Raw genomic sequence first — 16037 nt, 5'->3', positions numbered from 1 at the left:
GCCATTACTAGTTTTCAAAAAATATAAAAAAATTTGAAAAAAAAATTGAAAAAAAATTACTAGTGGCGCACCGTGGATGTGGTGCGCCATTACTAGTTTAACTAGTAATGGCGCACTATCCCCTGGTGCGCCATTACTAGTTTTGAAAAAAAAATTGAATTTTTTTTACTAATGGCGAGTAATGACGCACTATCCCCTGGTGCGCCATTACTAGTTTTGAAAAAAAAATCTTGTTACTAATGGCTCACCGTGGATGTGATGCGCCATTAGTATTTGGACACTAATGGCGCACCAATACATGGTGCGTCATTAGTATATAGTAGTGGCGCACCACATGTCTGGTGCGTCATTAGTGTCAATTTCATCTATAGCCCTTTTCCTAGTAGTGGCCGGCAGGGCCGGGGTCAAGGTCGGTGAGCCTGGCGGTGGCGGTCGGGTGCGCATCAAGCTGCATGTCATCCTCCGTCCAGCAGTATAACTTGGAGAGGTCGAACGAGGTAAGCGCGGGGCGGGTCTGGAGCAGCGGCTCTAGATCCGCGCAGCCGGAGAGATGGACATTGCGGAGCTTACCGTGCCAGCAGGGTGCGAGTGCAAGGATGGCATGCGTGGGGGGTCGCAGTAGTAGATGGCAAGTTCGGACACGGCGGGGAAGTAGATGGCGAGACACGACGCAACAAGGCGTTCCGCTTGGCGATTACTTTCGGGTGGAGCGGGAGGTTGTTGGAGGAGGAGGAGGAGGCGGGCGCCCCCGCAATTCACGAGGCCAAGGAGTACAGCGGGTGGGCCTACAACGAGACCAGCGAGAGGTCGAGTCGCTCGAGCACCGGGAAGCAAAAAGTCGGCGAGAGCAGCAGCAAGCCAGGCGCCCTCGGTTCCCCACGCCGCGCCATCACGACCCGTGTCGCCCGCTCCGCCGCCAGCAGCCTACGGCACGCCATCGAGGCCCGGTGCGGTGACCAGGTGTCACCCAGGAAGCCCAGGATGATCCACACAAACTGAATAGCAAGGAGCGAACAACCACTATGCGACGTGACAGCGAAGGCAACGAGAACGGCGTCCCAAGTGAGTTCCACCTCCGCTGAACCTTCTTTTTCCACGTTCAGTTGCACATCTTATCTCTGCATGTACACCCACCTGCAGCAACTCCTCTCCTTTTCCATGTTCAGTTGCAATGTCATCTCCGTCCTTGCTTTTTTTTGTATGTCTACTACGTACAGTCTGTGTACTGTTTTCTTCTACATACCATTCTTTGTTGTATAATCTTTGTTAGTAAACGCCCCAAATTTTTTTACGTAGCATGTGGTAGAATGGAGAAAAGGATACTCAGGGCATGGATGAGGAGGCTAAGCAGCAATTTTGCATCACGTGCAGAATTACATTACAGCAGAGGATCCTCACCCATGGTGCTTTTATTGGTTAACTATTTACTATTGCGAATGCAGAGTGTTAATTTTTCCAGAATTTGTTTAACGAAATTACTGTGAACATGACCCTTTGCATGACGATTTTCACACGACCTTGTGATCGAAGGTTGCGGCCCATGTGAAACGAGGTGATCAATGGCTGCTATATTGTCGTGTAGAAATCGGGCATGAATCCATTTTTTGAAAAAGTGAGTTGTTATGCTTCTGTACTTTTTAACTTCCATCCCCCAAAATTTTGGTAGATGACTGTTGTATTGACCATGTTAGTCAGGGTAATGTGCATAAGACCTTGCTGAAGTCAATATGATATATGCCCCATAAAGTCAGTTAACTTGTACGTTGCCTTGCTTGCTGAGTTTGATTATTTTAGTAATTCCGCATTTCAAGTTATGCGTTGTTGATGCAATCTATTCTTCATGACTATTCAATGGACTCTGCTTTGCAAACTAAACATTATTATTTGATTCTGTAGTGTTTTGTTTCAGGAGCTACTTGTGGTAGTACTACGGTAAGTTGATGTGAAATCCTCTATTCGCTATTATAAATTAAGAGTTGATGTGAAATCCCACAATTTTTGTTATGTAGGTACTCAAAATATTTTCAGTCTGCATACTTGTACAAGCATTTTTTTAGCTGAAACTTGTATAAGGATCAGATCTAGGATATTTTGAGTCTCTTCTCAATGAATATATTGCGTAGCAATAGTTAGTTTGACATTGCTGTTGTACCAATTTGAGTATGAGATGATATTAGCGGCACTATGAAGTGTAAATATGGAAGTAATTGTCCGCCCTCTTTTTTTGTATTCTTTTAGCTTAAGCTTACACTTTCTGACTGACCGCTCAATAAAATTTCTTTTGATGTTTTCTATTTTCTTTTCTCAAATGAGGGTCTGATGCATGACCAATTCATTTCTCCCTTCTATCTGATTGCCGGTTTGGTGACAACTTTCTGATAATTTGTATGTCTTTTTGGACTGGTCATTAGTTTCTGAATCTCTACTACTATTAAAAGAATAAACATAAATTTCTCCAAAGCCACACAACAAACTGTACACGCAATAACTAGGACCCTCGAATCAAATAAATCTGAACACATCTTACCATCCATATTGCATCGGTGGTCTACGATCGAAATGAACGTCTTGGATTAAATGTTCTGCCCGAGCAGACGCCATCGTCTGCCAATCTTCTAGCCCTCCGCGTCCCCAATCCCCGCGGCAGCTCCTTGATTTTCGGTCGATTCCACCAGGATTGTGCTTCCCCGACCCTGCTTTGTCTTACTAGATCGATAAATACGGATCTCCGCCGCTCCTCCCTTTCCCCTCCTTTCCGTGCGCTTCCCCCCGAGTTGACCCTGCCTTTGGTCACCGCCCGCGCTCCTGCAAGCCGCCGCCGACCTCATCTGCGGTGAGCCGCGCCCAATGCCCTCCTTGCTTTTCTCTCCCTCTCTTCACTAATCTCTCTTCCTCTCTCTTTTCCCACACTGCCGGACGCCATGGCCAGCGGAGGCCGGGGCACGCAGCCGTGATGGCCCCGAGCTCAGCGACGTGGTAGCCAGGCGCCGGCAAGGCCGGGGTCGAGGTCGGTGAGCCTGGCGGTGGCGGTCGGGTGCGCATCAAGCTGCATGTCATCCTCCGTCCAGCAGTATAACTTGGAGAGGTCGAACGAGGTAAGCGCGGGGCAGGTCTGGAGCAGCGGCTCTAGATCCGCGCCGCCAGAGAGATGGACATTGCGGAGCTTACCCCGCCAGCAGGGTGCGAGTGCGAGGTTGGCATGCGTGGAGGGGTCGCGGCAGTAGATGGCGAGGTCGGACACGGCGGGGAAGTAGATGGCGAGGCACGTCGCAACAAGGCGTTCCGGTTGGCGATTTCTTTCGGGTGGAGCGGGAGGTTGTTGGAGGAGGAGGAGGAGGAGGCGGGCGCCCCCGCGATTCACGAGGCCGAGGAGAACAGCGGGTGGGCCTACAAAGAGACCAGTGAGAGGTCGAGTCGCTCGAGCATTGGGAAGCAGAAGGTCGGCGAGAGCAGCAGGAAGCCAGGCACCCTCGGTTCCCCGCGCTGCGCCATCACGACCTGTGTCGCCCGCTCCGCCGCCAGCAGCCTGCGGCACGCCATCGAGGCCTGGTGCCGTGACCAGGTGTCGCCCAGGAAGCCCAGGATGATCCACACAAACTGAATAGCATGGAGCGGACAACCAGTAGGCGACGTGACAGCGAAGGCAACGAGAACGGCGTCCCAAGTGAGTTCCACCTCCGCTGAACCTTCTTTTTCCATGTTCAGTTGCACATCTTATCTCTGCATGTACACCCACCTGTAGCAACTCCTCTCCTTTTCCATGTTCAGTGCAATGTCATCTCCGTCCTTGCTTTTTTTTGTATGTCTACTACGTACATTCTGTGTACTGTTTTCTTCTACATACCATTCTTTGTTGTATAATCTTTGTTAGTAAACGTCCCAATTTTTTTTATGCAGCATGTGGTAGAATGGAGAAAAGGATACTCAGGGCATGGATGAGGAGGCTAAGCAGCAATTTTGCATCACGTGCAGAATTACATTACAGCAGAGGATCCTCACCCATGGTGCTTTTATTGGCTAACTATTTACTATTGCGAATGCAGAGTGTTAATTTTTCCAGAATTTGTTTAACGAAATTACTGTGAACATGACCCTTTGCATGACGATTTTCACACGACCTTGTGATCGAAGGTTGCGGCCCATGTGAAACGAGGTGATCAATGGCTGCTATATCGTCGTGTAGAAATCAGGCATGAATCCATTTTTGAAAAAGTGAGTTGTTATGCTTCTGTACTTTTTAACTTCCATCCCCCAAAAATTTGGTAGATGACTGTTGTATTGACCATGTTAGTCAGGGTAATGTGCATAAGACCTTGCTGAAGTCAATATGATATATGCCCCATAAAGTCAGTTAACTTGTACGTTGCCTTGCTTGCTGAGTTTGATTATTTGAGTAATTCCGCATTTCAAGTTATGCGTTGTTGATGCAATCTATTCTTCATGACTATTCAATGGACTCTGCTTTGCAAACTAAACATTATTATTTGATTCTGTAGTGTTTTGTTTCAGGAGCTACTTGTGGTAGTACTACGGTAAGTTGATGTGAAATCCTCTATTCGCTACTATAAATTAAGAGTTGATGTGAAATCCCACAATTTTTGTTATGTAGGTACTCAAAATATTTTCAGTCTGCATACTTGTACAAGCATTTTTTTAACTGAAACTTGTATAAGGATCAGATCTAGGATATTTTGAGTCTCTTCTCAAAAAATATATTGCATAGCAATAGTTAGTTTGACATTGCTGTTGTACCAATTTGAGTATGAGATGGTATTAGCGGCACTATGAAGTGTAAATATGGAAGTAATTGTCCGCCCTCTTTTTTTGTATTCTTTTAGCTTAAGCTTACACTTTCTGACTGACTGCTCAATAAAATTTCTTTTGATGTTTTCTAGTTTCTTTTCTCTAATGAGGGTCTGATGCATGACCAATTTATTTCTCCCCTCTTTCTGATTGCCGGTTTGGTGACAACTTTCTGATAATTTGTATGTCTTTTTGGACTGGTCATTAGTTTCTGAAATTAAGATAATCTGATTTCGGAGGAATAGATGGGTACGTACTGTTTTCACATTGCAGGAGAGATAATTGTGATCATTTGCCTATTGTGAATACTATTTCTATGTAATCAGATTCTCAAAGGTGTGTTGCCATCGAAGGTGAAAGCTAGATGTTCTGCTATTGTGTCTGAACAATCTGTTGTTGCCAGCAAGTTTTTTCTTAACAATTTTCAATCAACTTGCCCATGATGTATATACAATATATACAGTTCCATTAAACTTGCTTCTATGTTCTTTTGTTGTGAAAATACATCGGTTCATGGTCACTGAATAAACTCATGTTGACTATTGTCGGCAGAGGTGAAGATGTAGACGAAGATGGCGTGATATAGAGGTACATAAAAATGGGATCAAATAACAAGAGAAGAATTTGTGTTGGTGTTGATGCTTGCCTGAATTGTATTATGGTGCGCGCATTCTCCGGGTGTGCATTGAGTGTACCTCATGTTGACTATTGTCGCCGGAGGTGAAGATGAAGATGTCGTGATGTCGAGGTACATGAAAATGGGATCGAAGAACAAGAGAAGAATTTGTGTTGGTGTTGATGCTTGCCTGATTTGTATTATGGTGCGCGCATTCTCCGGGTGTGCATTGAGTGTACCTCATGTTCACTATTGTCGGCGGAGGTGAAGATGTAGATGAAGATGTCGTGATGTCGAGGTACATGAAAATGGGATCGAAGAACAAGAGAAGAATTGGTGTTGGTGTTGATGCTTGCTTGGATTGTATTATTGTGCGTGCATTCTTCAGGTGTGCATTGAGCGTACATGATTGCTTGAAAATACCAATTTCTTGGCAAGTTTGGGTTATATATGACTAGAACGACATGGACACTGCTCCATTGACAAGTTTTGATTTTTTTTTTCTAGCTAGAAAATGATACCTACACGAGCGCTCAAGATGATAAATGTGTTCAATTACATTTTGGGTGCAAGTCACCCAGATTTTTTTGGGTGCATTAGTAGACATTCCAGACTATCTCATAGATTTTATCCTGCAAAGTTGTGTGAGTCGTTTCATATGCTAGGTGAAATATGCTCACTGTCTTCTAATTTACTTTCACATTCTGTTTATGGATCTAGAGCCGATGACCAGATGTTGTTTATGTGTGTGTTAAGTGTCAATCTGTAGGACGAAATTGACTAAGGTATCTAATGTGTTTTTATTAAGTCTGTATGGTTGAAAGTACATTGAGATATGGTGCTCATGAAAAAACTATATCTACAAAAGCTATATGTAGACAAATTAAGATTTGAAATCATTGTGTCCTAACTTGAATGATGGATCATTTTTTTCTATGATTATACATGCGTTGCACGTGCACGCTTACTAGTGTAGTTAAAGCAAGATTAGCGCTCACATGCATAGGCTAATTTGCAAAGCCGCATAAGGACGAGAGTTTTGTTTGTTTGTTTTGCAAAAAGGGGATCAATCAGGGTTTTGCCTGGGAAGAAATGCCGCTACTAGAAGGGGCTCAAATGGCTTCCATCAACATTTTGCACACGAAGCACAACATATAGTAGGATGAGAAGCAGGCGACGCGTGGAGAGGGTGGTAATGGGCACGGAGAGCATGGGAGATGGCACTATGGTGTTGGCGATGGTGGGCAGCACAACCTTGCCCCGCTAAAAATGGGTCTGCTCGAGAGTTGGATAGAGAATGGCTGCGTTTCTCTACTTTTGAGAAGTTAGGATGTTTTGGGACCTTTTCTTACTTTTATAGGGAGTTAAGAACTTATAGAAAGTGTTAGTTGGGTGTAACTCCCTAAAATTTCCGTTTTCAGGTAGTTAATGACTTTAGGGCAAGGGGAGAGGCTCTATTTCAATACATCGGCCTAAATTCTAATGTGAAAATTCTTATATGTTATAGAACTGGAAAATGCGTCTTGATGTAAGCTACTTCTACATGTAGTAGACTCAATGTCCCAGCGCTGTGCACAGGAAATTACTGCTACACACTAATTTCTTCTATAAATCATACACGATAAAGATGTTGCGCACGCATTTGCATGGGCCACTTATGTGGCATTTGAACTAGAACGTATACACTCATGAGCCCAATAGGGTACTAAACAAGTACTAATGCATAACCTTACAAGTAGTAGGTTGACTTGAGGGTTTCAAGGGATTCAATGCCATGAGGGACCATGCTCAGCTTGGAGAGTGACACGATGTAGGTTGACTTTCTCCCTATCATACACATTCTTGACAAGGGGTTGTTTTCCCCAAGCCTCCCCTACCACAAACTGTTATCACTATGCTTTCTTTATCCTTGGTGGCCAACCATTCAATCAACTTTGTCCTATTTTCATCAATTCCCATTAGATCCTCGTCACTAAAAAGTTCTGGAAAGCAGCTTCCAGATCGTTGCTTATCAATATTTACATGCTCATTTTTGCTGGGTTGGATTGTGTCTCTCCAATATTTAGGCAGTCCTTTGATTTGCACGATATCCTTTTCTATCTCTTCAACTTCCTCAGCAATTTTACTGAAAACCTTAACATGGCGTGAACCGGTGATGATGTACCGATGTAGGACGCCTTCGTCCTTGAGCTTAAGAGCCTCATACGAGTACTTATCAATTACATCCTCAACATAGAGAAGGGAAAGGCGATACCTGAGGTACTCACTAGAAAAAAGCAGTTTCTAGAAAGGAGACGTTGAAGATGGTTTCTAATTCCGATCCGCCTCCAATGTTCCCTAGATGTAGTTTCTTATTTCTAACCGTCCGCACAACTTTGTACATCAATAATAACTGTATGTAGTGGGTGTATTACAACAACTATTGGGCCCGTCGGCATCCCTGCCACCCACCATTACGCCGCCCTTGTGGAGGACGTTGAGGGCGTCGAAGCTGATGTCAGATTTATCCACAAAGCGATGAACATGGTTGTCAGCCACATGGAGGTCGGCTGTTTGGAAATTAAAGATGACTAGTCAAATACGCCAGTTTTAAACTATCACTTTTTTGGAATTAAACTATAATTTCCAATGCATAACTATCTAAATGTCACGTGTTTTCGAAAGTTTATCTTATATTTTAATTATTGCACTATTTAGTTATTATGTTGCGGCTTGAAATATTATGTTGCGCCAGTTCTGATGACATGCGAGTAATAAATCATATCAGATTGAAGGCGCTTTGCAATCGTGTGAACAAATACATCTTTTTCGATACAACCCTCCTAATGACATCAACGAAGGAAATCTCTCATACCCCTTCTTGAAGGTGCTCATAGTGTGTGTGTGTGCATCATAGGGGTGAGTGTATACACGTATGTATGAGCGGTTGTGTCTTTACAGTGTTCAAAATAAATAAATCATAAAAGCTAGGCTGGTCTTTTTCGAAAATACATCACACCGATACGCGGTACCGCCTGTACAAGGCCCAGGCTGGCCCATTGGCTGCGCTGCGCTACACTGCCCACGCACAACTCTTGGTACTCCCCCCGGTCCTTTTTAGTCTGTATATAAGTTTTGTCTGAAGTGAAAGTATCTCAAATTTAACCAAATTTATAGAAAAAATATTAACATTTACAATGCCAAATCAACATTATTAGGTTCAGTATGAAATATAGTTTCATAGTATATATATTTGGCCAAACTTTCTAAAGTTTGACTTGCCACAAATCTAACATGCGAAGCAAAAAGGACCGGAGGGAGTACAAAGCAGAACAATGGAAAAAAAATGTGTGGCTAGTAGTTGAACCCTGGACACTTGTTTATGCGTGTTCACAACCAATGGAGCCAACAAGTCTTAGTGACTAATTAGCTGCGTGAATTTATAAGAAGTCCTGAAGATCCTGTTTTAAAATAATTTACGGATTGTTTTTGGAATTCCAATCATTTTATATTTTATGAATATGCAAACAGATTCAGGAAATCTCAAATCATTCTTGGAAAAACAGGAACAAAACTGATAACGTGAACATTTCTCAAAATTACGGACATTTTTTTGAGAAACATGAACAAATTGAAAACACAACCATTTTCGAAATTATGAAAAAAATGAATTTAAAAACAGTTTTTCGAATTTAAGAACGAATTTGCAAAATATGTTCTTTTTTAACTAGTGAACAAACATTGAAAGCTGTAACATTTTTTAAATTCCGAAAATATTAAAAATGCATTTTTTGAAATTTGGAATTCTATACTTTTTTGAAGTTTGAAAATTTTTATAAAAAGAAGCAAACAATTTTTGAAAGCCTTATTTTGATGAATTTTCACTTTTTTAGAACAAGCGAACCATTTTTGAAATTCTAAACTTTTCAGAATATCCAAGCAAAATTTCTAAAACAGGAACATTTCTTGAAAATTAAACAAACCATGCTTAGGCCGCCGGCTGCGCCGACCCAACATGTGCCCGACGAGAGCGATGAAGTCACCTAGCTGGGCCAAGGCCTAAGCGTTTTTTTTAGTTTCACTTTTTTTCATTTCTCATTCTATTAGGTAATTCATTTTGCTCTTCTTTGAGCTTTATTACTTTTGTTGAAACATGTTCCTAAATTTGAAATATAGTTTGCAATGCCAAAAATATTGCTGTTTTCAAATATTGCCTACATTTTGAAAGAATTATCTAGAATTTAAGAAAATGTTTCGTTCTTCGAATTATTTGTTCACAAATTTAAGAAAATGTTTGTGTTTCAAAAAACGTTCATCCATTTTAAAGAAGTACGTGATTTGCAATTTATGTTCAAAATTTCCATCAGTTGTTGAGAATTAGTTAACAAATTTGGAAAAAGTGTTCGAGTTTGTAAAATTGTCATACACAAGTTGAAATTCGTAAACTGTTGACAAATTTCAAGAAATAGTTAAAACACAAGAAAATGTTCATGTTGTTTGATAATGATAGACATTGCAAACAATAGAAGAATTCAAATTTGGATGAAACGTGCTCTTAGACGGAGCCTACTGCCTACCCGAACACCCTCCGTTGAACATGGTCTATTTTTGGACATCCTTCAAATGTCCCCAACTCTTACAAGCATGTGGGCATGACCATGGTAAGCATCCTTGTCAGGTTTGTACCATTTCAGACACCATATGCAATTTGCGACGCGTCCGGTCATTTATCGGCCTTTCTGTTAACAGGAAAACATCAAAAAATGGAAAAAAAATTGTCAGAAGCTAGAACAACTTGCCATGGTACCTTAAATTGGTCATAAAATACAATGGAAAATAATTGGGTCCATTACAATGATGTAGAGAAACAAAGTGCTCTCATACAGAGCCTACTGGCCTACCCGAACACCCCCCTTTGAACATGATCTATTTTTGGACATCCGTCGAATGACCCCAACTTTCACAAGCAGCCTTTCATTCTCATGGTAGGCATCCATGTTAGGTTTGAGCGAATTTCAAAAAATTTGCAAGTTGTGACATGTTAGGCCATTTATCGGCCTTTTTAACGAGACGATCCAAAAAATGCAAAGTTTTGTCGAAGACCAAAATTATTTGGCCTTGTTCCCTGAATTGGTCATACAAGGCCATGAAAAGAAATTAGGGCCATTTGATGGATGTAAGAGAAAATGTGCTCTCAGAAGGACCCTTCTACCTTACCCGACGAACAACCTCTCTTGAACATAGTCCTTATTGGATATGCATGAAATGAACCCAAATTTTGGCACAAGGTGGGAATGTCCATAGTACACATCCATGCTTGGTTTGAATGAATTCCGACACCGTATGAACGTTGCATCACGTCCGGTCATTTATCAGCCTTTTTTGACCAAGGAAACTCTAGAAAATACAGTATTTGTCCAAAAACAAACTATGGAATGGTTTCTTTCATTGGTCATACATGGCCATGAAAAAATGGGGCATTTCCAGAATGTAAAGAAACAATATGCTCTCAGGCAGAGCCTACTGACGTACCCAAACGCCCTTCATTGATCATGGTGTATGTTTGGGCATCCTTCAAAGGACCACATATTTTGCAAGCAGGTGAGGATGCCCATGTTAGGCATCCAAGTCAGATATGAATGATTTCTGACACCGTATGAAAGTTGCGACACGTCTGGGCATTTATCTGTGTTTTTACCAAGGAAACTCGAGAAAATGCAAAAAATTTCAAAAGTCAAAACAACTTGACATGGTGTCTTGTATTGGTCATACAAGGCCATGTAAAAAAGGGGCTATTTTGACGGATACCAAAAAATTGGGTCTATTTCAAGGATGTCGAAAAAAGTTCATTGCTTAAAATTTCATAAAGTTAAAAAAGTTCACTGCTTAGAAGTTCGTAAAGTTAAAATTTCATAAAGATAAAAAAGTTCATTGGGAAAAACTCTTGAAAGTTGAAAAATTCACAAAGTTAAAAAAATTCAAAAAATAGTTCACGAGCTAAAATTTCATGCATTCCAAAGAAAGCTCACGGCTAAAAATTTCATGGATTTGGAAAAAGTTCATGGATTTGAAAAAGGTTCTTGAATTTGAAAATGTTCATGAAAATTGGAAAAAGTTGAAAAACTTTTGCAAATTAAGAAAAGAAAATAAAAAAGTAAAAGGAAAAATAGAAGAAAGAGAAAACAAAAACAAAAAAATTTAAGAAAAACCGGCAAACAGAAAATAAAATGAGATGGAGTTTGAGCTGGTTAGGTCAGTTTGAAATCCTTTCTCACGGTCCCAATTGGTCCAGTTTTGTAATGATGGCCTGACAGACACTAGAATTTGCATAGCTAGAATTGACCACACAAGAAGTATAAAAGGTAGCAAGCATGCATAGCTAGTAAGCTCCCTCTACTGGTTCGGAGTGCTTGAAATAAAACTAGAGGTATGGAGTTCGAGGATAATTTGTGCGATTGGGTGGCTTAATAGCACTGATCCTCTCTAATGGTATTTGTGAGCGATGACTTCTGAAAGGGCTTGGTAGTCACACCCCTTAATAAAGAGTTTGATCTTTCAATTGTCTTTTCGGCCAGAGTTTCTTGAGAGAAAATTTCAATTTTCCCTGTAATTTACTTCATTTTTTACAACACTAGTCAATATTGAGTTTATTGAATATATGATCAATATTACCCCTGGATGAGTGGGTTCTTGTAATAGTTTGGCACTTCAGAAATAGTTTAGAGTTGAAAAGTGTATTTCCTTTCCTTTTTGAAATGACTGTACTCGAATAATACAATCATAATAAGTGATTAATAATTAATTAGAGGATAGACGTATGGATAGACATCATTTGCAATGTGACCAAAGCCAGATTTGTCTTTTCATGGAAAGTTTGCCTCCATCTGCATTAATTAGTTTGGGTACCAATGGAGGTCAATCAGGGAGAGTATGTGATTTAGAAATGCAAGTTGCATACTATACGTACACAACAACCACGATTCTTTAAGGAGTTAGGTACGTACACATAAGCATGCATGAAGCCAAACATGTCTTGGCTCCAGCTGCATTAATTACTTTGGGTTACAATCAAGGCCAAAGAGGATTGCAATTGTAATACTTTGCGCACATGAAACCAAAGCCAGAGTTGGCTTGACATGGAAAGTGTGGCTCCGACTGCATTAGTGTGGGTTAAAATCTGGGTCAAGGAGGACTACAGTTCATTTCAAAATGCAAATTGCATATTATACTTACACAACACCACAATCATTTGGGTTGTTACGTGTGTACGCATAATCAGTACAAACATGTCTGTGTCATGTAGGTTGTGATGGCTCTACTTTCTTTTTTTGTTTCAACTGATATGGAGATGGCACTTCCTATATATTAGCTGTCAACAACAGATGGTGTATATTGGCAATACTTGTTATTTGTGAATGATGATTGATCATAGCAGCTAGAAAGTCCTTGATAGCTGCACCCAGTGATGATGAGTTCGATCTAGCCATTTTATGTCTTGCGCAGTTTCTTGTGAAAAAATTGCCATGTTATTGTTTCTTTCATTTGGTAAACATAAAAAAAATATTGTTCTTGTTGAATCTTTTATGATAAACATCAGTCTTGGATGAGTGTTTCTGTAATAATTTGAACACCGAACAATTCAGAAACCCTATGGACCGCTCCAATGGATCCGCTGAAGGGAAAGCCCGCGAAAACCCACTACCTATTGGGTTATCTCGCGATTGTAAGAAACTAGGAAAAGGGGTGGGGAGGGGGTGGCAATAGTTCTGTTCCTCGTCATTGTAAATTATATACGTAACTAGGATGATGGTAATTACAGTTTTGAAATTTGTAGTAATGTGATGGTCGAACGACGGGAATTGAACCCTTGCATGGTAGGTTCATAATTCTCACCACCTTGATCCACTTCACTACATTTGAACCTTATCCACGTACATGCTTTTTCTCTTTTTTCCTATTGATCATTAACCTATATTTTCTTACCTTTTTATTCAATCATGAGGCTCGAAATAGAATCTCGGTATGAGGCCTACGAGAAATAATGGTGTTTTGGCCTTTGGATTTGCCTCTCTTTCAACGATGACAACTTCTTCTCCAAGATTCTAGTCCAACAAGACAGTGAGCTTGAAGACATTTCATCCGCAATCAATAATGATAGTTGGCTTGAACGATGGAGTGGTATGCGGCGAAGAATAAAGTTGGTTGATCCTTGGTTAATAAATTATAGTGCTTTTAGACAAAAATATATTAACATTAAAAATTGGCAAGCGGCAACAATACTTGGTTGTGCTCGACACCTACATACTCGCCCCTGTGATAAAGTGTTCGTTCTAATCAACTAGGGTGTGTTTGGTTCCCTGCATGGATTTTGACCCCTTTGGATATGTGGCCTATTATAGCTTGGCTGAGAAAATACAACCTCTAAACGGTGTTTTGACCTTCGTCTGGTTGCCCACATTGGATCAGGAGGATGTTCCATACATGATGTTTGGTTGGAAACACTTGAGGGTCGTGGTTATGAAGATGCAATTACATGATATTTGGTTGCTCCTGAACTTAAGTTGAGGGTCGTGGTTACATCATTTTAGTCCTAACTACTAAACAAATGACAGTTCATGCAAGCTGAAAAGACGGTGGTACCAAATTAACACTCATATGGCTCAATGGGGGAAAGTTCGTCAATGACGATCAATGGGGAAATTGGCCAACGGTCCGCCTGCTACAACCTTTTGTTCTACCAAGCTTCATTGTCACGTGCCTCCACATGATAGCCACTCAACAGCATCAATAATCACATCATCTCCGCCAGCACATACTCCTCAAGACCCCATCTAAAATCTAGTTATGAAGAATATGCAACATGCAATAACAAGCTTAACTTCGATAGGGGAAGGTTGAAATGACTTATGATCAAGGATCTTAGATCTATTCTTCAAAGCATCAAATGTCCTCTCAACTGTAACTCTATGGCTAGTGTCTGAGATTAAAATATTCCAGCAGCTGTCTTGGGACTGTTCTTAGCAGAGAACTCATTGAGATGCTGGCTAGTTTTGTTTAAGGGTGGAAGAACCCCTTGCTTACATGGATATCTAGCATCTCTTAAGTAGAACTTACCATTACAGATGTTGATCCCATCAGGCCGAGAAATGTTGTCAGCAAGAATGTTAGCATCATAGGTCGATTCTTCCCAACTAGCTAACTCATATGCGAACTTGAGATCGAAATCAATGGTAGCAAGAACATTTGGCTTTTGTCCTCCATTCTATCCCGATATGATGTGGTGTGCAATCTCGGCATTGTGGAATTCACATGAGCACCATCTATTGCGCCACTGCAATATCATCATGATATAAAAAACTGTTGTCGCTCACAACAATAGAAGCATGCCATGGCATAAAGTAACAATTAGTACTGCTCACCTTCAAGTACGGATACCATCTACAGATCGTGTGTTTATTTGAAGGAGTTGGACCAGTAGGTGCCTTGATCTTCTCTTCTCTATGCTCTCCTGTCGCATAAGACACATGCTTGAAACTAGATGATACTCCATGCGTGGCTACGATAATCTTGTTAAAAGAAATTTGTTATTAGGTGCTACATAAACAACTAAAACTAATGAAAATAAGATGCAAGAGTATTTCTTGATATACACTTTTAAAATGTAAAAAAATATGAAGCATTTAACAAAAGCATGTATAAAATAAAAGAATTAGAGTGCAATTAAAGCGATGTTATTTACATTAAAAATGTAAATGATCAACTATATAGGTATGCTCCAAGTGGCCAACACATAGATTGTGTCCATGACAGCACGAACTTAATGCAAAAAAATTTAATGTGGCATGGGAGCGTTGCATGTATATAGAAAAATATAATAATAATTTACATGCATGGCTTGTTGATATGACAGGGTTGTATAGCTAGGAAAACTACAGAGCGGCGATTCGATGCCCAAGCACATGTGCACCCGTGCTGAAGAAGAAAATAAAAACAAATACTATAAAAATTCAAAAAATTCAGATCATTTGATGTGTGAGATTCACTCCAAATTTCATACCATTTGGATATTTGAGTAGCTCTCGGCAAAGAAGACAAATCCAAAGAATACTATAAAAGTTTATTGTTTATCTATAGTTCTCGCCCAACTTGTCTTTTTTGCCGAGAGCTACTCATATGTCCAAATGATCTGAAATTTGGAGCGCACCTCACACACCAAATTATCTATCATGCATTTTTTGTAATTTATTCGCTTGTCTTGATTTTTGTTATGAATTGCTTCTTGATAGGGTGCAGATGAGTCTGGGCTCAGAAATGGATATTCGTTATTGGGTTGTAGCTATTAAGCAATAGAGAAAAAGAGTATTAGTTTATAAAAGGATAAGGATATACAATGTAGGTATGCTCCAAGCATCCAACACGCATACAATGTCCATGAGAGCACAAAATTTAATACGGAAATTTAACCAATGACTTACATACATGAATTGATGATGTGCAGTTGATAGAACATTTACCCATAAATTATTTTGAGCCTTTTTGCATCACAAATTAAACACAAGACCACAAAATTTACTTGTAAAGTATTCATTCCTGCAAAAATATTCTCATTATGACATTTTTACAACACTTCTTCATATTT

The 16037-nt window shown here is 40.4% G+C and overlaps 1 pseudogene; it reads left to right on the top strand.

Annotated features, from left to right (window-relative positions):
* The first annotated feature begins 334 nt into the window (after window positions 1-334).
* On the top strand, window positions 335-999 carry LOC147988424 (uncharacterized; annotated as a pseudogene).
* Window positions 1000-16037: the final 15038 nt, after the last annotated feature.

Source organism: Triticum urartu, chromosome 1A (genome assembly GCF_056163025.1).
Source record: "Triticum urartu cultivar PI428250 chromosome 1A, HENAU_Tu73, whole genome shotgun sequence".
NCBI classification, from domain to species: domain Eukaryota; kingdom Viridiplantae; phylum Streptophyta; class Magnoliopsida; order Poales; family Poaceae; genus Triticum; species Triticum urartu.
The sequence above is the reverse complement of the archived record's forward strand: the minus strand, read 5'-3'. Positions and strand labels throughout refer to the sequence as shown.